Below are 25,863 nucleotides of genomic sequence, written 5' to 3' on the forward strand. Positions count from 1 at the left end.
GACCATAAGGCTATTTTGGATGTTATGGGTATTATGAGATGCTGAGCAGCATCTCTGGTCTGTGTCCCCCTCCCCTACATGCCAGGAACATCCCCCAAGTTGTGAGAGTCTGGCATGGACCGCATGAGGACCATTGCTGCTTAACAAATTTCCAGCATTTCAACATTGCCTCTTCTCCGGCACCTTTTTATGTTCATTTTTAATGATTCTCACTATTAATGTCTTTCCCTTTGGGAAATTTTATGTAGGCTTTGGTAAAGGATAAAAATGTGTCCAATGGTAGCTTCTCTAAACAAAATAATTCTCTGGTGAAAAAAATCACCGCCACTATGGAACCAGGAATTCCACTGTGCCCTCCTAATTACAACAAGAACAGGAAAGTTAGAGATTTACTAGACACACCTGATCCCAAGGATGAAATGCCTACAATTCGTATCCAGACCCTAAGGCCATTAAGGGCAAGCATTCAATTAATAAGTGTAGAGAAATCAGAATGGTAGGGTATAATGGGAAAGGAGTAAGACAGCAGGACCTTCCTGCTTGGGAGTGTTATGGGGGGGAAGAGGCCCATATAGTAAGACTAAGAAAGTGTAGTGTAGTGTCTGCTCCCCAGAAGTCCTTTTCCCAAGGTCAGACATTCGAATAAGAGTCTCTATTCCCATGGGGGCTTGAGGAAAGTTTCTGCTTGATTAAACAGACATAGCTCTAGAAATAGGAATTTGTGGCCCTCCATTAACATATGACTGGTGCCTATTGTCAAGGTCAATGCTGGATCTTCAACTCCTGATCTCAAGCTACACCCCAGCTCACATGCCCCTTGTCTCCCATTCAAGGCTCTATGTGCAACTATAGAGCATAAAAGGTGTAGTCTTGCTGGGCGTTGGTGGTGTACGCCTTTAATCCCAGCACTTGGGAGGCAGAGGCAGGCAGATCTCTGTGAGTTCGAGGCCAACCTGGTCAACAGAGCGAGTTCCAGGACAGCCTCTAAAACAATACAGAGAAACCCTGTCTCAAAAAACCAAAAAAAAAAAAAAAAAAAAGGTGTAATCTTTACAATTAAACACTGCTGGCAGCCATCCCAGTTCACCCTCAGGTCTCGTCCTCTTCCTCCTCCTCCTCCCGCACCACTGACTTCACATGTCCTCTTTGGGACTTCCCCACCTCCCCACCCCCACCAAAGCAGGTCTCAGGCAAGAACCCATAGAGAAGATGCTGCTTCTCTAGGCCCTGCAAGGCCTCTCTTGATCAGCCTTGACTGGTGACCTAGCTTTTAGTTCTGACGCAGTTCCAAGGAAGAGAAGGCAAGGCCAAACAGGAGAGGAAGAAAGGCCACCGGACATGTGTCCTAATGCAGAAGGAGCAGGCGAAAGCCAAACCAGCTCTGCCCTTACCTGAGGCCAGCCAGGTCAGGAAATTATGATCCCTGGCTCCTGTAGAATGGGATGATGGCCGGGCGTTGGTGGCGCACGCCTTTAATCCCAGCACTCGGGAGGCCGAGGCAGGCGGATCTCTGTGAGTTCGAGGCCGGGCTGGACCGATAGCCTCCAAAACAATACAGAGAAACCCTGTCTCGTAAAAACCAAAATAAATAAATAAAAGAATGGGATGATGATCCCTGGGCTGCTCCAGAGACAGGCTTAGAGTGGGGGTGGGGTTTATAGGTTCCAGCTCTGAAAGGCTGGAGTCTTGGGGAGGAGAGAGCTAGCTTCATGGACTTTGGGTGCTGTCGAGGGTCAAAACCCCCACTGGGTAGAAAATGTTTTCACTGCCTTTAAAAGAGTTGTGGGTCCTAGAGACGTAGCACCCTGTCTGAAGTCACACTGTCAGTGAGTGAACCTGGACCAGCTGGACTGACCCACTGCTTCAGAAACAGGGAACCCTGGGTAAGCATAGGATGCAACTTCAGGCAGGGATAGTTGCTGTACCTGAGAAAGTATAGATGGATCTAGAAAAATCAAAGGTCTGGAAAGGAAGGGAAGCAAGAAGGGAGGAGAGAGAGCAGCCTTCTGCTCGGAGCTCTCAGGGACATCGGTGTCCCCAGCCCCACCCCCAGGTCCCCTCCTGCCCCATTGCCTGCCAGGCACTGAGGGGCCTGCAGATAAACAAGTCTTTCATCATTGCAGGGGAGGCTGGCACAGCGGCTAAGTATTCATAGACCTCAGAGCTGGGAGGCTGCATCTTCATGGTGGGGACGGGTGATGGACCACAGATGCTGGGAACCCAGAGCCCGCTTCTCTGAACCTGCCTTGACATTCAACACACAGTACATCTGGGCCCTCACTGTGACTAGCATAGGTGCAAAGTATGTAACACACTCTCTGTCATTTCACCCTCCCGGTCACACCTTCAGCTCATAGGTGAGAATCAAGACATCACGATGCCAAAGGCAGCCGGATCAGAATCTGGATGTGCTACAGTCGTAGGACAGAAGGTCATTGCGTTTCCATGCAGCTGTCTGTCTTGCTCTCCCCACACCCACTTTTCTCTCCTGTTCCCTTTCCCTCCCTTTACTCTGCTCTTCTCCCACAAACACTCATTAGGTACTACTGTGTGTCTTATTTGTGTTAGGACTTGAGACACCAGCTATGTGGCAGGCTCCATGTTACCCCCTGGCCATGCAAGTAAGACATTTAAAGTGTTTTTTATGTGTGTGTGCCTGCGTGCATGTATGTGTATATGTGTGCCATGTATGTGCATGAAATTAGAAGAGATGCTGTATCCTCTGGCACTAGGTTGTAGGATGCTATGAGCCGCTGTGTGGCACCAGGAACTAAACCCATATCCTCTGGAAGAGCAGCGAGTACTCTTAACCACTGTGCCATCTCTCCAGCCCCTCAGTAAGACATTTCATAGCTACCAGCTGTGTGCCAGGCTCTGTACTAGGCCCTGGAAGTTCAATGGAACATTCATTAGATATTATCTGTTTGCCAGGCTTTACATAGTGAGCTCTATCGGACTTTGGGGGTTCAGTGGAACAAGTATTTATTAGGTACTGTGTGCCAACTAACTCTCAATATTTAGGGAGGCAGCCTCGCTCCCATCCCCGTGGATTTTCACCCCAGTCCCTTACCGTGCTGTGGCTACCCAGACCTCTGGGTAAACTAACCTCCACCTAGCACCTTCTGCCCAGAACACCATGGTTATTTGATCCCAGCCTCCCTTAGAGGGCCTTAGAGGGTGGGTCGTAAGGTCCTCTTCTCAGAGCCCCTGCCAGCTCCCTTCCTGAGGGTGGGGTGAGGGCAGTGAGTCTTGACAAAGGCTTTCTTTGCAAGCAGAACAGGCTGCCCTTGAGGTTGCCAAGGGGCCAGAGCACAAAAGGAAGCTCAGTTAAACAGGGACAGCTCACCCTTCCCTTCCGGCCTTTTCCACAGTGATTGTGCTATGGGAGATGTGAAATTTTTCCACACCACAGTGCAAGGACAAACAAAGGCAAACCAGGAAACCAGGCTAACAGGTCGGGGCCACAGCTGGCCAACTGTATTCGCTCCTTTTTTTTTCTCTCTCAGCCTGTCTTCTCTGTGTGCCTGCTGACGACGAGGGTCACTTTTTTTTTTTTAATTTATAACTTGTGTGTGTTTCAAACTTTAAAAAATGGGTGGAGCCGGGCGGTGGCGGTGCAGGCCTTTAATCACAGCACTCCAGGAGGCAGAGGCAGGCGGATCTCTGTGAGTTCGAGGCCAGGCTGGACCGGCAGCCTCCAAAACAATACAGAAAACCCTGTCTCATAAAACCAAAAAAAAAAAAAAAAGAGGTGGAAAATAAGTGTTACCCATGTGCTCAAAGCCTTCCTTCTATGTCAGAGACACTCCTGACATGAAGTGTCAAGCTTGATATTTTTGCCAAGATATTGGCAAGTTTCCCAGAAAGAAAGGGGAAAAAAAAGCAAAAATAAAAACATGAGGGGAGCCAGGAAGTGGTTCTCTTGCACCAAGAAACACACACACACACACACACAACTACCATCTAATTACAAATTTTAACTATGGGCAATGGAGCCTTGGGAAATAGATGTGTCATTGTAAACCAGCTGTGCAGACTTCTGAGCCTCAGCTCCTGGCTCAAATCTCACCTCTGCTTCCTCTAGCTGTGATCTAGAGCAGTAAGCTCTCCAAGGCTGCTTCCCCAACTATAGAACGGGAGCAACAGTCAGGCGCCCATCACAGCAAACAAGTGAGCTGTGCCACATGGTTCGGAAGAGGATGGCTGAATGCTCACAGCTTTCACATACAAGCAGTGGGGAAGAAAGAAGAGTGTGGACTTTGTGTCAGGGAGACCTGGCCACTTATGAGTGAATCTTATTTGCAACTCAGCATTACAAGGTCAGGCCCCGATTAACCCCTACTGACCAGGTAGAGCCAAGGGTTGACCCATGGTCACGCCCCTGGAAAATGACTGAACTAGGATCCAGCCTGGGTTTAACTCCTCACTCCTACCCACCATAAGATAAGAACCCATGGCAGGAGAATCCCAGATGTGACACCAAGCCTTGATCTGAAGTCACTCACACTCTCCCTCCTGTTCCTCCGCAACCACTGCTGTAGAGGAACCTGTCACTTCAAAGCCACAAGCTGGCCTGGTCTAGGGAAGTTGGAGGTAGACCAGTCTAGTTAGGGGGAGAGGGGCCACTGCAAGGCCAGGAAGACTTGAGAAGGCCTAGAGCTGCAGCAAGAAGGGGCTCACTGGCATTTGCAGCTTCTGGGCTCTTGATGTTTGGCATAGGTGTGGAGAAAGGGCTGATGGGTAGAGTCTGAGACATTTCTTGTGGTGAGGGGAGAATTTCTAAGCATGGCAGAGCAAAATTTTTCCTAATGTGCCTCAGAGGAAAATAGATGTGAGTGTAGGGGAAATAGATGAGTCTTCTCCATCCACCTATCCCATTCAGAAATGGTCCTGCCCTGAAATAACCAGAGTAGAAGTCACAAGATCATCTATTTAGGCCAGACGTGTTCATTTAAATGCCACCATGGCATCTCTCACAGATGCCTACAGATATCCAACGTCAGCATGTACAGGCCAGAGACCAAACTCTTCATCTGGGATGCAGATGCCTCTGCCACACTGGCCATGTCACTAACCACTCACACCTGAAGCCCAAAGCATCCCTAAGTCATGTCCGTCCATGGATCCAGCCGTCCACCCGTCTGTTCATCTTTCATGTGTCTACCCACCCAAGAATCTGTCCATCCATCCATCCACCCACCCACCCATTCACTCACCCACCCACCTACCCATCCATCCATCTGTCCACCCATCCATGGCAGAACATACAACAACAAACTGAGAACAAGCCAATGCAGACTCACAATGTCAGCAGTGAGTTTCAAAAACAAAAGAGCACACACCTGACATCCCAGTGACAGTGATACCCCATGCATTATCCATCTGTACGTCCAGCCAGCCAAGTGACATATGAGTATCATGGTATGCCAAGAACTGTGTCTAAGAACCAAAGATGTCATTGCATACAAATATCCATCAAATAATTTATCATGTCTTTCTCAACTTCCCGAATCTATTCAGCTCTAGCTTTATCTCTTCTACTTCCAAAACATACCTTGAATCTGTTTATTTTCCTTAAATCACTATCATCCCAGCCACCTTCACTAGTGTCCAGGCCAGAGACAGGAATTACACTCTTCCTACCTACTGTTAATTTAGGTTCCTTTTAACCTCTCCCTTCTATGGAATTCAAAGAAGTATTTGAACACAAATCAGAACACTTGCTTTCTTCTGTCTATTCCTTGAAAGCTATCTATGACCTCAGGGTCCTTGGCTTCCATTCACTCTTGTCTTTCATTCACAAAACACTCCTCATTACTTAGATGCCAACTGACATAGATCCCATCTGCCTTCTCCGGGTCTCAGTCTCAGTCAGGTCCCCAAGTCCTTTCCTTTCATATTAAACGTGATTTTACTCTGTGGTTTAATGAAGCCTGGCACACCACACATAGAACTCTCCTGCAACCCCTTATCTCCCATTACTGTAAACACCAGGAAGGCAGAGGTGATTTGTCTGTCTCGTTTTGTGCCCCTGAAGCAGACACTTCATCAACTCGTCTTGCAAATATCCCAACAAGGGCAGCATTTCTCAAAGTCAGAGGTCCAGATTCACCTGTCAACCATTCCCCAGAGCTGACCAGCGCATGGCCACGGGGGCTGGGACTCAGCTCTGCTCTATGCTCTGTTACCTTTAGCAAGTTACTCAATAGCTTTAGGGTATGTCTGTGTACCTGGCCCCCTGGCAGCTGTGCAGTTGGAAGAGATCCCATAAGTGCAGGTGGGCCACGCTGGCGAACCACGACTTTGCCTTGCTCATTAGCAGCAGTAAGCAGTGCATCCTTCAGGGTTTCTGTGCCCTGCAGCTCCTCTCTCCCTCCTTAGTTCTGAGGAGCCTGATCTGCCACACCTGGGGGCTGGGGCATCTGACAGATTAGGAACCAGAGGCTGCTGTCCCTGAATTTGAGAGAGAACTGAAAGCCTCTGGCCTATGCTGTTAGCTAATAACACCCCCAAACCACACTCTAGACCAGGAGGAAATGAACGTTCTCTGACTCCCATGAGGTTCACGGATGGGACCTCTGTCAGAGTGGTTGTCCAGTCCTCGGACCCAGGGGGCTTCCCAGTGCGGAGAGTGGGTATCTTGGGGAGGAGGAACCTTACCTTCTTCTGGATGCCGATTCTACCACCCTAGGCTCTCAGGGACTTCAGAGGCAGAAGGCACAGTGGCTGTGAGAAGGGAGACCCTTGGGATTTCCTGTCCTTTGCGGCAAAGCGCGGCAGAGGACAGCAGTGGCCCTGCCTCCTTGCCTGCTGCTGAGAAAGGTTCCACACAGGTCAAACTCCAAACTCCAGCCTCAGCTGCCCCAGCAGTTTAAAGGAAGCCTGGATGATCTCCCCAGAACCCTTGAACTCTGAGCAGGCCCCTGAGAGGAAAGGGGCCTGCCCAGCTCTCACTGGGCCTTGGCCAGTGCCCTCACCTGGCAGGGGGCCCATGGCCTGAGAGGCAGGGGAGACTAGAGCCTGGGCACTGGGCTGCCTTTTTCATCCACTCTCCCGCCTCCCCTCCATTCTGGGAGTAGGCAGCCTTAGGACAGCTGGAGGAGCAGGGGGAGGAAGGGGGGTGCAGGAGATAAAAGGGACATGCCCAGAAGGACTTTTCCAGTCCCAACCACCGACAGTAGCAGCCAGCGCAGCAGCAACTGTGCTTCTTCATCCCTTCAGACAAAAGCAGGGCACAGACACGTGGCACCCAGACAGACCATCAGGCGGTGCTGAGCCATGGACAAGCTCACATAGCAGGCGGTGCTCCAGGGTAGTCAGGACAAGAGCTGCAAACACTTTCATTTAATTACTGGCATTTGCAGACTGCTATGCTTAATCTCACTGTCAGTGTTCACTGGATTAACAACCATCTAGGAGATACCTGTCAGTGTGTCTGCCTGGATGTTTCCAGACAGGTGTAAGCTGGGAACCCTAGCCTGGATGTGGGCAGCACCACCCTAGGGGTTCCCTTCCCTACATGCCCCACATATTTTCTTCCATTTTAAAAACTGAGACAGCAAGGTATGCTGTCTTCACAACGGCATCTTCACACCTAAGCATTCCTTTGCCTCCCTCTAGATGGTTCTCTTCCTTCTCCCAAATCTGTAACCTGTGTCCTCTTGCTCTTTCTTCCCTCCACCTCCTTTAAGATCTCTTCTCAAGATTCCCCCTTTCCAGTTTCAAGACACGTGTGTGTGTGTGTGTGTGTGTGTGTGTGTGTGTAAATCTATGTTCCACATATGAGAAGAAAGCTGTGTGCACAGTTACCTGTCTTTCTTTGCCTCCATGACCCACTTGTTCCTCCTCCCTGCTTCTCTGAGAATGTATGTGTCCACACCCCTGATGGCCCCTTCTATTTCCCTGTCATATGCATAGGCTCATATTTTTTTCCAATCTGAATTCCACGTATGAGAAAAAAAACATAGCTATTTGTCTTTCTGAGTCTGGCTTATTATACTTAACGTAATGTCCAGGTATGTTACCTACAGAACCGTCCAGATGTCCCTCACAGGTGAACGTATCTCATTCCACCCCCAGTTACCCCTCAAGAGGAGTGAAAAACCAGCCTCCTGAAAACAGCCACACACAACAGCCCCAAAGCAGAAATAGTGACAAATGTCCTGAGAGGGTGATCCAGCTGGGCTGGGTAGAACCTATGGCAGAACACTTGCCTAGCATGTACCAGTCCCTATATTCCATCCCTAGCACAGCAAAACAAACACAAGAAACCAAGAACATTCAATGCAGACGCAATGTCAGCAGTGAGTTTCAAAAACAAAGGAGCACACACCTGATACCCCAGGGACAGGAAGTTCAACGACTGGACAGACCACACTGCAGTGCAGGCTGGAAGATGATAGGAGAATGGGAGTAGCTGAAAGCAGAACTCAGTGCACTTTCTCCACTGATGGAGGAGACAGAGGGTGTGTCTCTGTGTGGTCCACAAGTGTCTTCCTCAGTCATTCTCCATCTTACTTTTGAGACAGGGTTTGTATTAGTCGAGTTCTCTAGAGTCACAGAGCTTGTGGATATAAGAGATAGAGAGAGAGAGAGAGAGAGAGAGAGAGAGAGAGAGAGAGAGAGAGAGAGAGAGAGAGAGAGAGAGAGATGGGAATTTGTCGGAATGACTTACAGGCTGCAGTCCCACAATGGCTAGGTGTGAATGGAAAGTCCAAGAATCTGCAGTTGCTTAGTCCCACGAGGCTGGGTGTCTCAGCTGGAATGGATGTTCTGTTCTGACGAAATGAAAGCAAGCAGGTGAAGAACAAGCCCTTCCTTCGTCCATTGTCTTTGTATAGGCTTCCAGCAGAAGGTGTGGCCCAGATTAAAGGTGTGCCTTCCAGCCTCAAGGCCTTCTTAAAGGGGTGTGTCATCCAGCCTCAAGATCAAGATTAAAGATCCGGGTCACGGGTGTGCCCTCCATTTCTGGATTATAGTTCATTCCAGATATAGTCAAGTTGACAACCAAGAATAGCCATCACAGGGTCTCTCTCAGTGAGCCAGGAACTCACCAGTTCAACTGGCTGGTTGGCCATCGACCTCCATGGATCGACCTATTCCTGTCCCTCACCCCACTGAGCGTTCAGATGCATTCCACCATTAAAAACCATTGAATAAAGTTAAGATATATGCATCTTACTCTATTTCAATTTTTCCTTAAAAAATGGCAGCAAGGCTGGAGAAATGACTCAGTGCTTAAGAGAATAGACTGCTTTTCCAGAGAGGACTGGAGTTTGGTTCTCAGCACCCACCTCAGGCTGCCCACAACCACCTGTAACTGCAGCTCCATGGGGATCTGATCCCTCGGTCTCTGTGGTGGCCTGCATATACACATGCATAGGCACAGGCACATATCACTAAAAACATTACAAATTTTTGGGTGGAAGCTGTGTGAATAAGCCCGGCCAGTGTGATTTCTGCTACCAGGATGGTGACAGCTCAGGTCCTTTTCCAGCTATTTCCTCCCAAGTTGTGGTGATATTTTGATCATCACACCAAGTATTTGTTATAACCTAAGAACATGGGTCTTGAGTGACCAAAGTTCCTGATTTTTCAAGAGAAATCCCAAAGTCTAGATCAGTGGTTCTATTTTTTTGTTTGTTTGTTTGTTTGTTTGTTTTTGGTTTGGTTTGGTTTGGTTTGGTTTTTACGAGACAGGGTTTCTCTGTATTGTTTTCGAAGCTGTCGGTCCAGCCCAGCCTCAAACTCACAGAGATCCGCCTGCCTCTGCCTCCAGAGTGCTGGGATTAAAGGCGTGCGCCACTACCGCCCGGCTAGATCAGTGGTTCTTAACCTTCTTACTGCTGCGACCCTTTAATACAGTTATCTCATTGCTACCTCATAACTGTAATTTTTCTCTTGCTATGAATTGTATTGTAAATATCTGATATGTGATTCCCGGTGGGGTCACGACCCACAGGTTGAGAACCATTGGTCTTTTTTGTTTGTTTGTTTGTTTGGTTGGTTTTGTTTTGTTTCTTGATATGGACTCTCTTCATTGATAAGGTTTGGTGTATAATTCAAATTTACAACAGTGTGCTTGTCACAGGTATGCTGGCTCTCCCTGTATCTCTGAGCTGCTCGTTCTCTCAATCTACAAGTTCAAGGCTGAGCTCTGCATAAGCTTGTGTTTCCGTCCCAAAATATCTGAAGCTTCCACATCCTCTTCTTTCTCTGCTTCTTCTTCCAATGCTGGGGTGATGGGGGTTGAACTGAACTTCCGTATGCTGTAAATATATGCTTCTCTCATTGGTTTAATAAAACCCTGATTGGGCAGTAGCCAGGCAGGGAGTATAGGTGGTGCTACCAGACTGGGAGAATTCTGGGAAGAGGAATGTAGAGAGGAGCCAACAGAGAGACGCCATATAGCTACCAGGAAGATAGGACACCAGGCATTCTCTGGTAAGATAAGGCCATGTAGAAATACACAGATTAATAGTTATGGGTTAAGAATTTAGAGAGAGCTAGCCAATAAAAAACCCAAGCCTTTGGCCAAACAGTGTATAATTAATATAAGTCTCTGTGTGTTTATTTGGGACTAAAGGGCTGTGGGACCAGGCAGGACAGAAACTCTGTCTACACTGGGGATGGAACCCAGGGACCTCATGCATACTGAGAAAGCATTCTATTCATAGCATCCTGGTCTATGGATATGGCCCATCTACAACTTTAAAAACACTTTCTCTGGACTGAGAAATGGTTCAATGTGCACAGTTGCTTATAGTGCAAGTATGAGGGTCTGAGTTCAAATCCCCGGCACCTATGTCAAAACTAGGCATAGCTGCATGTACCAGGATTGGAAGGAGGCAGAGACAGGTGGATCCTGAGAGCTCATTGGCCATCCAGGCTAGCTGAAAAGGTGACTTTCCAGTTTAATGAGAGACGCTTTCATAAGGGAATAAGGTGGAGAGCAATAGGGAAAGATATCCACATCTTCCTCTGGACCTCCACACATGTGCGCACACACACACACACACACACACACACACACACACACACACAGTAAGAAAGAAAAATCCGCCGTCAACCATTCCACAGTCCTTTCTCCAAACATTGCTGTCTCTTGCAGTTAGAAGAGTCAGCCAATTTGAAACAATTCTCTAGACATCAGGCAAGTCTGAGAAAAAGAGGCCCAGCTAGGAGTAAAACATGGGACACTTTCAGCTTAGTAACTGTGAGCTACACTAACCAGTTTCATGGAACATATGGTTAGGATACCCACTTTGCAGGTGCAGTCTCCTAAACACCCCCTTGGAAACAGATGTCCACAGCTTAGCAGGTGTCCAAAAGACAGATAATGGTTTAAAAGAGGGAAGACACTCTTTAACCCTCTGATTTTTTTTTTTTTGGTTTTATGAGACAGGGTTTCTCTATATTGTTTTGGAGGCTGTCAGTCCAGCCCAGCCTCGAACTCACAGAGATCTGCCTGCCTCTGCCTCCCGAGTGCTGAGATTAGAGGTGTGTGCCACCAACGCCCAGCTTCCCCTCTGATTTTTTTAATGACTTATTTATTTGCATTGGCGCATCTGTGTACAGGGTGTTGGATCACCTGGAACTGAAGTTACAGACAGTTGTGAGCTGCCATGTGGGTGCTGGGTCCTCTGGAAGAGCAGCCAGTTGCCTTAACCACTGAGCCATCTCTCCAGCACCTCTTCTCTGATTTTTAACCCAGACTTGTGCCGCTCGAAGTTATTGGCTCACTACCTTCATGTGTTGTTGTTGCTATAACTGGTTTTCAGAGCCTGGATAACTCATGAAGCATAAAGATTTATTGTGCTCATAGCTCTGGAGACTGGGGTTTCAAGGTCTCACAGACCCGGTGCTTCCATCCACAATGACTGCAGGCGAATACAGAGCTTAAGAGCAAATGCCTGAAGGATCCAAGCAGTGCTTTCTCGTATGACAGCTGTATGATAATAATACCTAGATGTTTCATCAGGTAGATTCCATGAGATGCTGCCTATAACTTTCTTTCCAGTCCCAAGGGGTCATTTCTTTTTTATCTAACTAGCTCAGGAGTTTTCCATAGAGTTAGTTCTGTAGGGGTAGTTTTCCTTTTCCACAGCCGCTGCCAAATAATTACTCAGAGGCTTAATATCAATTACAAATGCTCAGCCAATAGCTCGGGCTCTTACAGGAGCCCTGCCTCTGCTGGTCGCCAGCAAACAGAGCCTACCTGAGAAAATGCTGCTACCGAGAAGCCATACTTGCCTCTGTTCTTTTGTGAATTTAAAATCCCTTTTAAAACTCTTCTCATGTTTTGTGTGGATACACATGGCCCCAGGCTGGGCACCATATGTAGGCAGTGGTTCCTGTCCTTCCGTCACTCTTAAATAATCACTCCCAGTTGTAGTCGTAATTACAAATGCTCGGCCAATAGCTCAGGCTTGTCACTACCTAACTCTTACATCTAAATTAACCCATAATTCTTATTGATGCTCTGACACATGGTTCAAGGCTTGTTACCTCATTTTCTAAATGTCCTGCTTCCTTGGCGGATGACTGGAGTCTCCCTGACTCCGCCCTTCTTCCTCCCATCATTCTCCTAGTTTGGTTGTCCCACCTATAATTCCTGCCTGGCTACCTGCCAGTCAGCTTTTTATTAAACCCATCTGAGCGACAAATCTTCACAGAGTACAGAAGGATTATTCCACAGCAGAGTTCTCCAGTGGCAGACAGAGCACAGAAGCAGCTGTGAGAATGCAGGTATCTTCTTTGAAGTCAAGCCTTAAAGGAAATTTGCAGAGTCCAATGTTGTTGTCACTCCTGTTATTGCACTATGGGGGGCGGGGATCAGATGTTCAAAGCCAGCTTGGGTTACATAGTAACATAAAAGTGAGAAATGAAAGAAAGATAGATATAAAATTTGTAAACACTAAGGACAGTGACACTTGTCTTTTTTGAGACTTTGGGGAAACAGGACTGATTTGAACAAACATGTGGGGAGGTTACTATTCTCTTGGGATAAATATTTGAAATGGTTTCTTTCTTTCCTTCTTTTTTTGGTTTTTCAAGACAGGCTTTTTTCTGTGGCTTTGGAGGCTATCCTGGAACTTGCTTTATAGGCCAGACTGGTCTCAAACTCATGGGGATCCACCTGCCTCTGCCTCCCGATTGCTAGGATCAAAGGCATGCACCGCCACTTCCTGCCTTGAAATGGTTTCTTAAGTGTCTAATAAACTCTGGAAATAGTCTACCTAACAAAAACTCCTGTCTATAATGGTTACACAGGACTAGAACATTTGACTGCAAAAGCTCTTTGAAGTATTTCCAAGTGAGGTGTTCCCCAAGTCTAAAGGTCTGAGAACCACTGCACCCTTGTAACTGGCCCAGGACTGCACCTGTGCTGCACATACAGGGAAGCATCCTGCCTAAACCCAGAGCCATGTGGTGAGTGTGCAAAGGCAGCGCGGCTCAGTCTTGCCATGTGAGTACCAGAAAGAACTGAGTTTGCTCACCAGCACCCACATAAAAGCCAGCTGCAGTAGTGAGCACCTATAATTCCTGTCCTGGAGAGTGGGACAGAGACCAAAGGATGCAGGGGCTTGCTGGCTAGCCAGTGTAGCCAAATTGACAAGCTCCAGGTCTAGGGAGAGACCCTGTCTCAAAGTGTAAAGTAGAAGCCGGGCAGTGGGTGGGCACGCCTTTAATCCCAGCACTCAGGAGGCAGAGGCAGGCAGATCTCTGTGAGTTTGAGGCCAGCCTGGTCTACAGAGTGAGTTCCAAGACAGCCAGGCCTACACAGAGAAACCTGATCTTGAAGGAAAAACTAAAAAGAAAGAAAAAAGAAAAAGAGTTAAGTGGAAAGGGATAGAGGTCCTGACATGGACTCACATGTGCACACACACACACACACACAAGCAACAGTGTCTTTTGACAAGGGCAGACCTTGGAATGCCTGTAAAGGCCATAGGGACTGCATTAATGAAAGTGTTGGTATCTCAATAAACCAGGAAGGCCTGTACAGAGGCGGTCTCTGTTGAGAGACCCCTGTGACTCAGCTTACATATGGCCTGAATAAGTCGTTTCAGCTTCTCAAACTTGCTGCACATCTGTAAAAGCAGGAAATAACAACACATGTGGGGCTGAGGCCTTGAGAGAATCTAAGTCAATTGTTGAGCTTTGCTCTGTGGGAAACAACCCTGCTTTTTGTTGTTTATTAAATTACTTTCGTGACCATTTTTAGTGCTGTTGGTGTTCTTGGCTCATAACTAGGTTCCTCCCCTGAACCTCTGAGGTACAATCTTGACAACTCAAAACACTAGGCTCCAGGCCTGCTTCCACACCCCATAGGAAGTTGGGTTTAGGATAAGAAGGCAGCTGTGGGATCTTCAACCACACTCTGGGAAGCGTTTCTTGCCTGCGTGGCGCCTGTTGACACCACAGTCATACAGGGTGTGTCTTCTCTACCGTTGGCTGGAAGAAGCAGGTTGCTGCAAATGTTCCTAGGTCCTAAGTTATACCATAGCCCTCTAATGTTAGTCTTGTGTTAGTTTGAGACAGTCTCACTAAGTTTGCCCAGTCCAGCCTGGAACTTGCAGGGTTGCCTAAGCAGGCCGTGATGGTGCCATCCTCCTGGTGTAGCCTCCTGATGGCAAGCATACATCACCACACCAGTGCCCTCAGAATGCTGCAGTCCTCACCGCTGTAACAGCCTACATCCATAGTAAGAAGTGGATTCCCAAGGGCTCTCCCCTTGCGGACAGCAGAAGGCAGGGCACCCTGGCTTCCATTCGGCCTCCCCCAGTTCTGCTAGGGACTTTAGTCCTCTGAGGCTGCAGCTTCCCCAGACTCCAACAAACTACTGCTTTCTGAAAATGCCAAGCTGCAGGCGGGTCACCAGCCATTGGCTAACCCCGCTTGGACCTCAGTGGGGAGGGCCCATTTGCGAATACCCCCATCCCTCACCCAATCCCACCCCCAGCCCAAAAAAAAAATCATTACTGGAGTTGTGTGACACCACTTTTTTTTTTTTTTTGCTGGAATTTTTCTCAAGTGGTCTCCTGCTGCCTGCAGGAGGAACCACACATGACCACACTGTGAGGTTACTCTCCCACGGGTACAATTCTGCTTTTGAGCCGTAAAAAGTTAATGTATTTCTAAGATAAAAAAGAGTCTCTGGGTCTAGCTGTCCGCTCTTTCAAAAAATGTTTCAGAAAAAAACAACAATAACATTGTTTGCCCCAGTCATCGGTCTTATCTTCACTCTCTAGCAAACATCAGGATCGCAGCTTCTTCAGAAGTTCAAGGCCAGTAGGGAGCAGAGATTCCTTAACAGATTTGACCACAGGCCTAACTCCCTTGGCCAGACTCTCATTGTTTCCCATTGGGCCATATGCTCAACTATGCACCAGTCACAGCAAAGGGACTGAATGTGCACTTATTGTTCCTAGAAGGAAACCAATTTGGAGTTTCTAGAAGTGGGAGTGTGCTGTGCAGGCTAGTCAACAGACCCACAGCCTCTCCTAATGGGCTTGAATAAGCATTAACTGGAAAGAGAATGGTTGGGTGTGGCACCATTCTTTCAACCCCTAACATCAGATATCCTGAGTCCCTTCTGAGGTAGGCACTGTAGTTTGCCCTTTATCATCTTACCTGGATCCCTTTCCAATTACACAACCCTGCCCCGAGACCAAACTACACCTCGCAGCACCCCCTCCCAGCCCCCACGCATCCCCAGTATGCTTTCTAAGACTCTGCCACTGGAGGGACAGTGTGACTCATTGATAATACTTTTCCCCAAATAAAAAATAGAACTTTACTGTCATCTCCATAGATGTACTTCACTGTCTGGTGGCTGAGCATTCCAGTTTCTGGCATGAAACTCTGCTGGCCTGTTTCTTTGGGCAGTGCCCTCTTCTCCAGTAACAGAGCTGGGGGCATGGCAGTCACAACACGGACAGTAAGTCAAAGCCTCACTGTTTGTGTGACACTTTGCCCAGTGGAATGCACTCACATTTGTTGTAGGCCCCAGTGACTTTCTCCCAATCCCTGGATGTGATAGGAGAGTGACAAAGTGATACCTTGGACCCAGTAGATGAAGAAAACCCTTCCGAATGGAGAGTGAGTGTCCAACAGATCCCTGAACCGCTTACAGCAGGCAACCAGAGACAGAGTTGCAGCAGTCCAGGTTGCTGTAGTTGAATCCACTCCTCTTGAAGATCCCGATGGTGACCTACACCCTAAGCTTGTGGTCCTCCAGCCCATAGCAGTAACAGCCACTGGCCATATGAGTCCTTGGACATTAAAGGAGTGAGGTGATCCACTTTCCTGAGCTACAGTGTCAGCTGGGTCAAAGACGTGAGATTGTTGTGCTCTCCAGGGTGGAAATTTGTGAGTGTCACCAAGTTGGATCAGGTGGGAAAGCCCACACTCATCTCTCTGCTAAACAAGGTTGCTGGTCTTTTTTCCCCCTGAAAGACAGCATCTCGGTGCGCCCCCCAGTGGCTGCCTCCTCTACTTACAGGCAAAGTGGGTCCCAGAGGGAAAATTTTTGCTTCTGGTTCTCCTTAGTCACAGGAGAGCACAACACCGTACTTCGCAACAGAACAAGCCTCCTGCATCCACCCACTCTCACACACAAATCAATCAGTCAGTACACCCTTTCACGGTAAAACAATAACAATAAATAAAAAACCAGGCCAGCGAGATGTCTCAGTAAAGGCCACTGCCACCAAGCTTGATGACCTGCGCTCCATCCTCTAACCCTATGTGCAAGGAGAAGACTGACTTGCTCAAGCCATCCCAAGCCACTCAGACACAATAAATAAATAAATAAGTTAATTAACTGGATAATTAACAGGGTCAAATGAAATAATAAATACATGGTTCTCTGGAGGCTGACGACACACACTGAAAATTCAAGTCTAGAGGATTCATGTACTTACAAAGCCATCATCACCACAAGATAACAGCATTATCCCTTCTAGCGTCCGAATGTTGGCCCCTCCCGAAGCCTCACGCCCCACACAAGCCCTGATTTTGTCTGACGCCTTTACAGATGTTTGTGTGTCCGTCACATGTCCTGCACACTTTGGAGTTTGCTTGCTTCACTTGGCATAATTATTTCCACGTGTGTTTCTGTTACTTGGCTCAGCAGTTGGATACACTACAGTTTTGTTCATCAGCTGCTCTACTAAGGGATGTTGGAATTGGCTTTTCTGTGGTCAGAGTGCTATGAGCAATAGTAGACATCCTTGTATTGACACATCTTTTCTCTCAGTAAAGACTGGGGAGGGAAGCAGCTGGCACCTGTGGTCAGTCAGTGTTTGTTTCAGAGACAGCCAAGCTGTCCCCAGGTGGTTGTGCCACTGTCTATCTGCCCAGTGTGGCATGAGTGGCCCCCGTGGGAGCCCGTTGGGCTGCTCTGAAGTCACACGGAAGTCGTAGCTCTGCTGCTTCTCGCCTCACTAGCCAGGTGGCTTTGGGACAGGCACTTGGAACTTCCAAAGACCCTGGTTTGTGCAACTTTTAGGTGGCTTGGTATTCTACTATCTCATCATAAATCCTGTCACAGACTTGCTATGTGCCTCAGTTACTGTGACAAGACACCAGGGCCACTTTTTGTTTAAAAAAGAAACACTGTATTTAACTTTATTAACACCAGATTCCCTGGAACTGGAGTTACAGACAGGTGTGAGCTGCCATGTGGGTGCTGGGAATAGAACCCAGGTCCTCTGGAAGAGCAACCGGTGCTCTTAACCACTGAGCCATCCCTCCAGCCTAACCACTGTAACTCTTAGAAAGGAAAGCATTTAATTGAGGCGGAGGCTTACAGTTCAGAGGTTCAGTCCATTATCATCATGGTGGGGAGCATGGCGGCATGCAGGCAGATGTGGTGTTGGCTACATTTTAATCAAAAAGACAACAGGAAAGGGTCTGTGACACTGAGCAAACTTAGGCAAAAAAAAAAAAAAAAAGACCTCAAAGCAGAGAAAGACTCATTACACACCTCCTTCAACAAAGCCACAACTCCCAATAGTTCCACTCCCTATGGACTTATGGGGGCCAATTATATTCAAACTGTCACAAGCCCATGACCATCATGGCAGGGAGCATGACATCCGGCAGGAAGATATGGCAGTGGGTGTGATATGTGCACATGGTAGCTGATAGCGCAAATCTGATCCACAGACACAAAGCAGACAGAGCTAACAGGATAGAGAGGGCTTTGGAAACTTCAAAGCCTGCTCCAGTGACACACCTCTTCCAGCAAGGCCACACCTCCTACTCTTCCCAAACAACTCCAACTGGAAACCAAATATTCAAACATATGAGCCTATGGGGGCTGTTCTAGTTCACACACCACACCAGGCCTCCATGAATTCTGTCAGGACAGTGCATCTTCACAACTACAAACTGAGGGCGAAAGTCAATGGCTGCTCCTCACATCTTACCTAGCCTTGATGCTGATCACAAATGCTCCGGACCAGTCCTGGAAAACTCAGGATGTCATTCATGCCTTTCTTTCTCAAATAGAGGAGAAATTTGAACAAACTTCCTGGCTTCAATTACTCTTAGTTGACTTTAAAAATCACTGATTTGAGGCTGGGATACAGCCAGTCTGTAGTGTTTGCCTTGTAAGCACGAGGCCCTCTGAATCAAAAAGAGGGAAAGTGTGTGTTTGTGTATGTTTATGTGTATGTGTTTATGTATGTGTGTGTTTATATGTATGTGTGTGTTTATGTGCGTTATGTGCCTGTGTTTATGTGTAGGTGTTTTTATGTGTGTGTGTTTATGTGTATGTGTGTTTATGTGTGTGTATGTGTTTATGTGTATGTATGTGTTTATGTGTATGTATGTGTTTATGTGTATGTGTGTTTATGTGCGTGTATGTGCGTGTTTATGTGTATGTGTATATATATGCCTGTGTTTAGCCGGGCGTTGGTGGTGCACGCCTTTAATCCCAGCACTCAGGAGGCAGAGGCAGGCGGATCTCTGTGAGTTCGAGGCCAGCCTGGTCTACAAAGTGAGTTCCAGGACAGCCTCCAAAGCCACAGAGAAACCCTGTCTCGAAAAACCAAAATAAATAAATAAATAAATATGTGTGTGTTTACGGTGTGTTTACGTGTATGTGTACATTTATGTGTATGTGGGTTTATGTATGTGTATGTGTGTTTATGTGTGTATATGTGTGTGTTTATGTGTATGTATGTGTATGTGTGTGTTTATGTGTATGTATGTGTATGTGTGTGTTTATCTGTATGTGTGTGTTTATGTGTATGTGTGTGTTTATGTGTATGTACACATAAACACACACATACACATATCTGTCTCCAGTCATCTTTGCCCACACCTTCAATTACCCGCTTCTCTATTCTACGCCTGTTCTGGGGGAGAGGCATGGGAGAATTGGGCCTCCTGCTTCCGTGCTTGGCTGCCAGGCCAACAAACTCTTGCAAACCTGTTTCAGTTACTAGAGTACTGCACAGCAGGCAGCATTAGCCTGGCTCAAGTGGCATTGTTATTGGGGCAGCACACATTGTTCTTGCTTTTTTTTATTCGAGACAGGGTTTCTCTGTATTGTTTTGGAGGCTGTCCTGGAACTTGCTCTGTAGACCAGGCTGGCCTCGAACTCACAGAGATCTGCCTGCCTCTGCCTCCCGAGTGCTGGGATTAAAGGCATGTGCCACCAACGCCTGGCATTCTTGCTTTTTTTTTTGAAAACAGGCTTGTTTTACATGTGGATCCCAGTTTCTTCTCCCTCCCCTCCTTCCCTGCCCCCCACCGGCCCCTTATCCCATCCCCTTTCTGCTCCCTAGGGAGGGTGAGGCCTTCCATTGGGAGCCTTCAAATTCTGTCATATCATTTGGAGCAGGGCCAAGACCCTCTCCCGTGTGTCTAGACTGAGAGAGTATCCTTCTATGTGGAGTGGGCTCCCAAAGTCCATTCTTATACTAGGGATAAATACTGATCCACTACCAGAGGCCACACAGATTGCCCAGACCTCCAAACTGGCATCTACGTTCAGGGGGTCTGGAACAGTCCTATGCTGGTTTCCTAGTTATCAGTCTGGAGTCTATGAGCTCCCCCTTGTTCAGGTCAGCTGTTTCTGTGGGTCTCTCCAGCCTGATCTTGACCCCTTTGCTCATCATCCCTCTCTCTCTGCAACTGGGTTCCAGGAGTTCAGCTGTGTGTTTAGCTGTGGGTGTCTGCCTCTGCTTCCATCAGCTACTGGATGAAGGCTCTAGGATGGCATATAAGGTAGTCATCAATCTCATTATTGGAGAAGGACATTTAAGGTAGCCTCTCCACTATTGCTTAGATTTTTAGTTGGGGTCATCTTGTAGATCTCTGGACATTTCCCTAGTGCCAGATTTCTCTTCAAACCTATAATTTCTTCTTGCTTTTTAACTAACGCTAGCTATGGGGTATGTTCTTCTGTACATATGTTTCTCTTCTTGGTTGATGAATAAAACACTGATTGGCCAGGCAGGAAGTGTAGGTGGGGTTAGGAGATGAGACTTCTGGAAAAGAGAGGCAGATGGAGCTCACCACAGAGTTGCCATGTAAGCCGCCAGAGGAGAAGCAGATCCTGATGTTCTCAGATAAGCCAAGATCATGTGGAAATACATAGACTAATAGAAATGGGTTAATAATTAAGAGAGAGCTAGCCAATAAGAAGCACAAGACACTGGCCAACGGTTTGATAATTAATACAGCATCCGTGTGTCCATTTGGGGAAAGGCAGCTGTGGAACCAGATGGGAAATCCAGCAACACACTAGTGGCATCTGGGGCAACTTTCTAGAAGCAAGCACAGCCATGTTTTATTTTTATCTTATTTATTCATTAAAGCATTTTAATGTTGTGTGTCTAATATGTGCTAATATGCATGCTTGGTCCCATGCACGTGTCCTCTACAAGTGTGCATGCTTGGAACGGTGCACATGTCCTCCTCCACAAGGTTTCTCACTGAACCTAGAGTTTGGTGTTATCATCCAGGCTGGTGGCCACTGAATCTGGTCAGCCTCCTGTCTCCACACCCTGTGGTACTGAGGTCACAGCTGCACGTAGTCACACCTGGCTTTGTTTACAGAGTTCCTGGGGATCTGAATGCGGGTCCTCATGCTTGCACAGCAAGCTCGCTTTCTCACTGTGGGGCTGTGGGTTGGTGATAGAGTCCCGCATGTGTAAAGCCCTGAGCTGCACCCTCAGCACCTAAAAAATAACAATAAACCCTTCACACAGACCCCACCAAGTCAATTTTCTACCACATGGGTAGAAAAAAAGCCTTTAGTGTTCAGAGCTTCAGAACAGCACACGAGTGGTCTCACATCACATGTCTCCAGGGGAGGAAGCAGAGAGTTGGAACAATGGAGTGACTGTCGCAGTCACACGTGTGCTGTGCCTCCATTTGCCATCACAGGTACTGGGAGGTGGGGCGAAGAACAGACCCCCGCCCTTCTCTTGGAAAGCTGATGTTCACATAAAACTACACAGGAATATTTACAGAAGCTCTGTCCTTCACAGCTCCAGAGGGGGAAGGAACCGAAATGCCAACACAGATGGATGGCTGCAGCGAGCTGAAGAGTACTAGCAGGCATGAAAAAGGATGGGGTACCAATGCTGCAACCTGGATGAACTCCTTGAAAGAAGCCAGACCGAGCTGCCTACATACTGGAAGATTCCAGTTAGAGAAACACCCAGAGTAGGCAGGTGAAGTGACCCACCCCTGATAGCACTCAGTAGGCAGAGGCAGGAGAATTGAACCCAGGACACACAGTGGCACCTTTGTCTGAAGAGGGAGGGTGTTGGGGTGGCTCAGGGCTAGATCTCTTACTGACCTGCACGCTCATGCCTCAAGGTCCTGCTTCAGCCCTACACCCAGCCAACTGGTGGATGCCTAGAGCAGGGAAGGACCGTTGGCAGAGGAAATGGGGAGACCTTGTGGACCGGCTGTAAACTTGTCAGTGATGCCAGCTGGATTCCGAGCACACTCAACAGTTTGTTTTTACGGTGCTGGCAATCAAACCTGGAAACTGGCACTACTGGGCACAATCAGCAGCCTCTGAGCTGTGCATGGTAAGCAGATGAATTATGGGACATGAATTCCACCAGGGCAAGGGTTAAGGTCTTTTTTTTTTCCCCCAAGACAGGGTTTCTCTATGTAGCTTTGGAGTCTGTTGTCCTGGAACTCAGTCTGTAAACCAGGCTGGCCTTGAACTCACCTAGATCCTCCTGCCTGCTCATCCTGGGTGCTGTGATTAAAGGCATGTGCCACCACCGTCCAGCTAGGCTTCTTTTTTTAATGCCCCAATCTTTTTTGTAAGCTTGTGTTATTTATTGGTTGGTTTCTTTTGTTGAATTTCTGTCTCTCTAGTCTGTGTGTGGGGGTGTATGTTGGGGGTTGGGCGGGAGGTGTCTTCCTGTCGGCGTTGAGGAGTAGACTGACATGCTCATAGACTTTGCTAAGTGTAAAATCCGCAGGTAGACTTTGGGCAGGCTGGTGATCCTGGAAAAGCTGATTGCCATTGAGGGTTTTGGGAAGCCCACCCACATTGTGGAGCACAATCCTCAGTTTTAAATGTTCATCAGACCCAAGCATAGCCTCACAGAAACATCCAGAATAATGATGATCAAGTATTTGCATACCATAGTACCACCCGGTTGACACACAGAATTAGCCTTGGAAGATTTTCTCACTGACTTTGAAACTGCTTTTCCTTGACAGGAAGCTTCCTGCTTCCACCTCCTCCCCTTGACTTTGGCCTTTCAGAACTCTGTTCTGGTCTTTTCCCAGCCCAGCCCCTCTGCTCCTCTTGGAGGGTGGGTTCTGAATGGTCTAGATGCTTCTTTGAAGGCATGCAGGGGCACTGGTAGTTTCTGGCCCCGCCTCTTTCCCAGCTTCCTTCACTGGCACAGCCCGTTGCCCTCCCACCTAGCTTCCTCATGTAACTCCACCCCAGAGCTCAGAACAGAAGGGAGGCTTTCTGCCCTTGTGCGGCATCGCCCAGCCTTCCGATTCTTCTCGCCCCTTCTCTCTCCCTGCTTGCCTGCTGCCTTGGTCTATTTTCTGTTGCTGTCACAAAATATCTGAAGCTGTGTAACTTATAAAAAAAATAGAGGTTTATTTAGCTCACGGTTCTGGAGGCTGAAAATTCCAAGAGCATGGTGCGGACTTGCATTTAGCATCTGCCAAGGGTCTTCCTGCTATGTCCTAACACAGTGGAGATAGAGAAAGCTTTCTGGAGAGAGCTTGCATTTATAACACAGCCACCCTCCACAGCCCATTAATCCATTAGTCCATGGATGGATTGGTTTTCTTCACCATCCAAAGGCTTTTTCTCCAAGTACCATTAACATATGAGAATGAGGATCAAGTTTCTAATGTGAATTGCAAGGAATGGGAGGGCAGAGGGCAGAGGGCAGAGGGCAGAGGGCCAGGGCATCCTAAGCAGATGCCCACCTTTTTATACCCAGCCCATTGAGTGGTCTCTAACCAGAGCAGTGGTACATTCCCGTAAGCCCAGCACTCAAGAAGCTACAGCCAGACGATTGTGTGTTTGAGGTTAGCCTGGGACTACACAGTAAGAACCGTTCTCAAAAGTACAAAAAGGAAAACAAACAAACAAAAGTCTCTGACCTTATCCCTTTAATTTCCTGTCTCCTGTCTCCAGGGTGGAAGTCCTTTCTGGAATGTGCAGGCAGGTTACCTTGTGAGTGGGTACCTCTTAGATCCTGCTGGCTGTTGCTGCCCCCGGGCCTCTTACACAGGGAGCTGTGTTGGGGCCAGGAAAGTTGCCAGGAAACCTGAAGCCAAATAGAGAAGAGAAGAAAGGGCCGGAGCCCTGAGGCATGAACAGGTGGCCAAGTGGTCAGTGGTTCACTATAGGAGTAGATGGCACAAGACGTCCATGCCACGGTAAGAGCAGGGCACATCTGGAAGGCTTGGCAGCTGGAAGTCCCACTGTCATTCTTGTTGCCTTTGGACCTGATGGATGGCATACTGGCCCGTCCGAGATGTGAGAGCTGGTGATGGCTGGATGCCACTGCTGTCCTCAACACTGTGGGCTGTCTTGGAGACTGCCCGATGGATGCTAAGTTTAGCAGCATTTAGGTCTCATTGTTGGTGGGCAAGGGGGCTCCCTTCTCTCCATTAACGGGGTCTACAGATGTGGTCAAATGTCCCAGGACAGGTGGGGATAAAACTAGTCTAGATGAGAGGAACATTCACTGGAGTCCCACAAAGGGTTCCTAAGGTAGCATCTGGGCCTGTGGTGGGGTCAGGAGGCAGCCAGGCGTACATTTGGGATTAGATTGGTCCAGGCAAGAAGAGCAACGTCCTGAGGCAGGAGGGAGAGGTTGCTGCAGATGCCAGGAGACAACCTTGGGAGGCCTGGCTTCTGAACTGGAGTGAGGGACTGGTTCTCCCCCAGGTGCCCAAGAAAGTTGGATGTCGGATGCCATCTTGACTGTGGTGATGGCTCTGTGGACAGGGGAGCAAGCCTCTATGTCTGAATCGTGTTTGTTCTTAGTTCTGGCAACTTACTGTGTGAAAGCTGTTTATAAAAATGCAAGAAGCTGAATGTTAACACAGAAACAGAGGGCTGTCGGGGCAGAGGATTGGTGGCAGAGAGGATGTTGTAGGGTGGGCATGGTGGGATGCTGACGCGGCCTCGAGAGAAAACAGGATCCGAGGTGCTGCACAAGGGCCAGGGCTGGGCTGTGCAAGTGGCCTGCTGAGATTGTCACCCCAGGTAGTTCCGTTTCCAGAGCCTCATCGGCCAAGAGCCAGAGACATCTCCCAAGGCTAGGAACTGATGTGTGGCAAGAGCCCTTCCCTGGCCTCCTCCCTCACTCTGGAGACTCACTCTTATTTATGGGTGTGTGTGAGGGCCTGTGTGTATATACGTGTACCATGTGCTTGCCTGATGCCGTCAGAGGCCAGAAGTGAGTGCGTGTTCCCCTGGGACTGTAGTTACAGACGGTTGTGAGCTGTCAATTCCACATGGCAGCTCCCAGCCACCTGTAACTTTAGTCCCCTGGGACCTGACTCCCTCTTCTGGCCTCCTTGGGCACTGCTTGCACATGTACACATGCAGGCAAAACACCCACATATATAAAATTAAAGTAAGAATGTTACAGAGAGGAGAGAGTGAGGAGGCTGCGTCTCACAGTCGTTGCCGTACCCTGAGCTCCATAGAACAGCGCCGGGGCAAGCACAAACCGGAGCGAACCTGGGCGACTCTGTGCCTCGCAGACAAAAATCAATTAACACGGGCAAAGGAGATCCTAAGAAACCGAGAGACAGAATGTCCTCATATGCATCCTTTGTGCAAACTTGCCGGGAGAAACACAAGAAGCACCGGGATGCTTCTGTCAGCTTTTCAGAGTTCTCCAAGAAGTGCTCAGAAAGGTGGGAGACCATGTCTGCTAAAGAAAAGGGGAAATCTGAAGACATGGCAAAGGCTGTCAGGGCTCGTTATGAAAGAGAAATGAAAACCCACATCCCCCCCCAAAGGGGTGACCAACAAGAAGTTCAAGGGCCCCAATGCATCCAAGAGGCCTCCTTCAGCCTTCTTCTTGTTCTGTTCTGAGTATCGCCCCAAAATCAAAGGCGACACCGTGGCTTGTCCATTGGTGATGTTGTAAAGAAACTGGGAGAGATGTGGACCAGTGCTGCCGCAGATGACAAGCAGCAGGAACGGGGGTGGTCAAGGTGGAAAACAGTAAGAAAGAGAAGGAAGAGGAAGATGAGGAGGAGGATGAAGAGGATGAGGAGAGGAGGAAGAAGAGGAAGATGAAGAAGATGATGAATAAGTTGGTTCTAGTGCAGTTTTTTTTGTCTTTAAAGTGTTTAACTCCCTGTACACAACTCACT

General features: G+C 48.1%; 1 protein-coding gene across 2 annotated transcripts in view; it reads right to left on the reverse strand.

Annotated features, from left to right (window-relative positions):
• The window catches only part of Slc5a11 (solute carrier family 5 member 11), a 77,045-nt gene extending 53,290 nt beyond the window's left edge, over positions 1 to 23,755 (reverse strand). Inside the window, exon 1 of one of the 2 annotated variants that reach the window (XM_040754955.1) lies at positions 23,626 to 23,755. The gene's annotated coding sequence lies outside the window, so the exon portion shown is untranslated. Of the gene's footprint in view, positions 1 to 6,660; positions 6,988 to 23,625 lie in introns of those variants that run through there. The other variant, XM_040754949.1, reaches the window with a different exon arrangement.
• Between the last annotated feature and the right edge of the window lie 2,108 nt (positions 23,756 to 25,863).

The sequence above is a fragment of the Mesocricetus auratus genome, unplaced genomic scaffold (genome assembly GCF_017639785.1).
Source record: "Mesocricetus auratus isolate SY011 unplaced genomic scaffold, BCM_Maur_2.0 Super-Scaffold_4256, whole genome shotgun sequence".
NCBI lineage: Eukaryota > Metazoa > Chordata > Mammalia > Rodentia > Cricetidae > Mesocricetus > Mesocricetus auratus.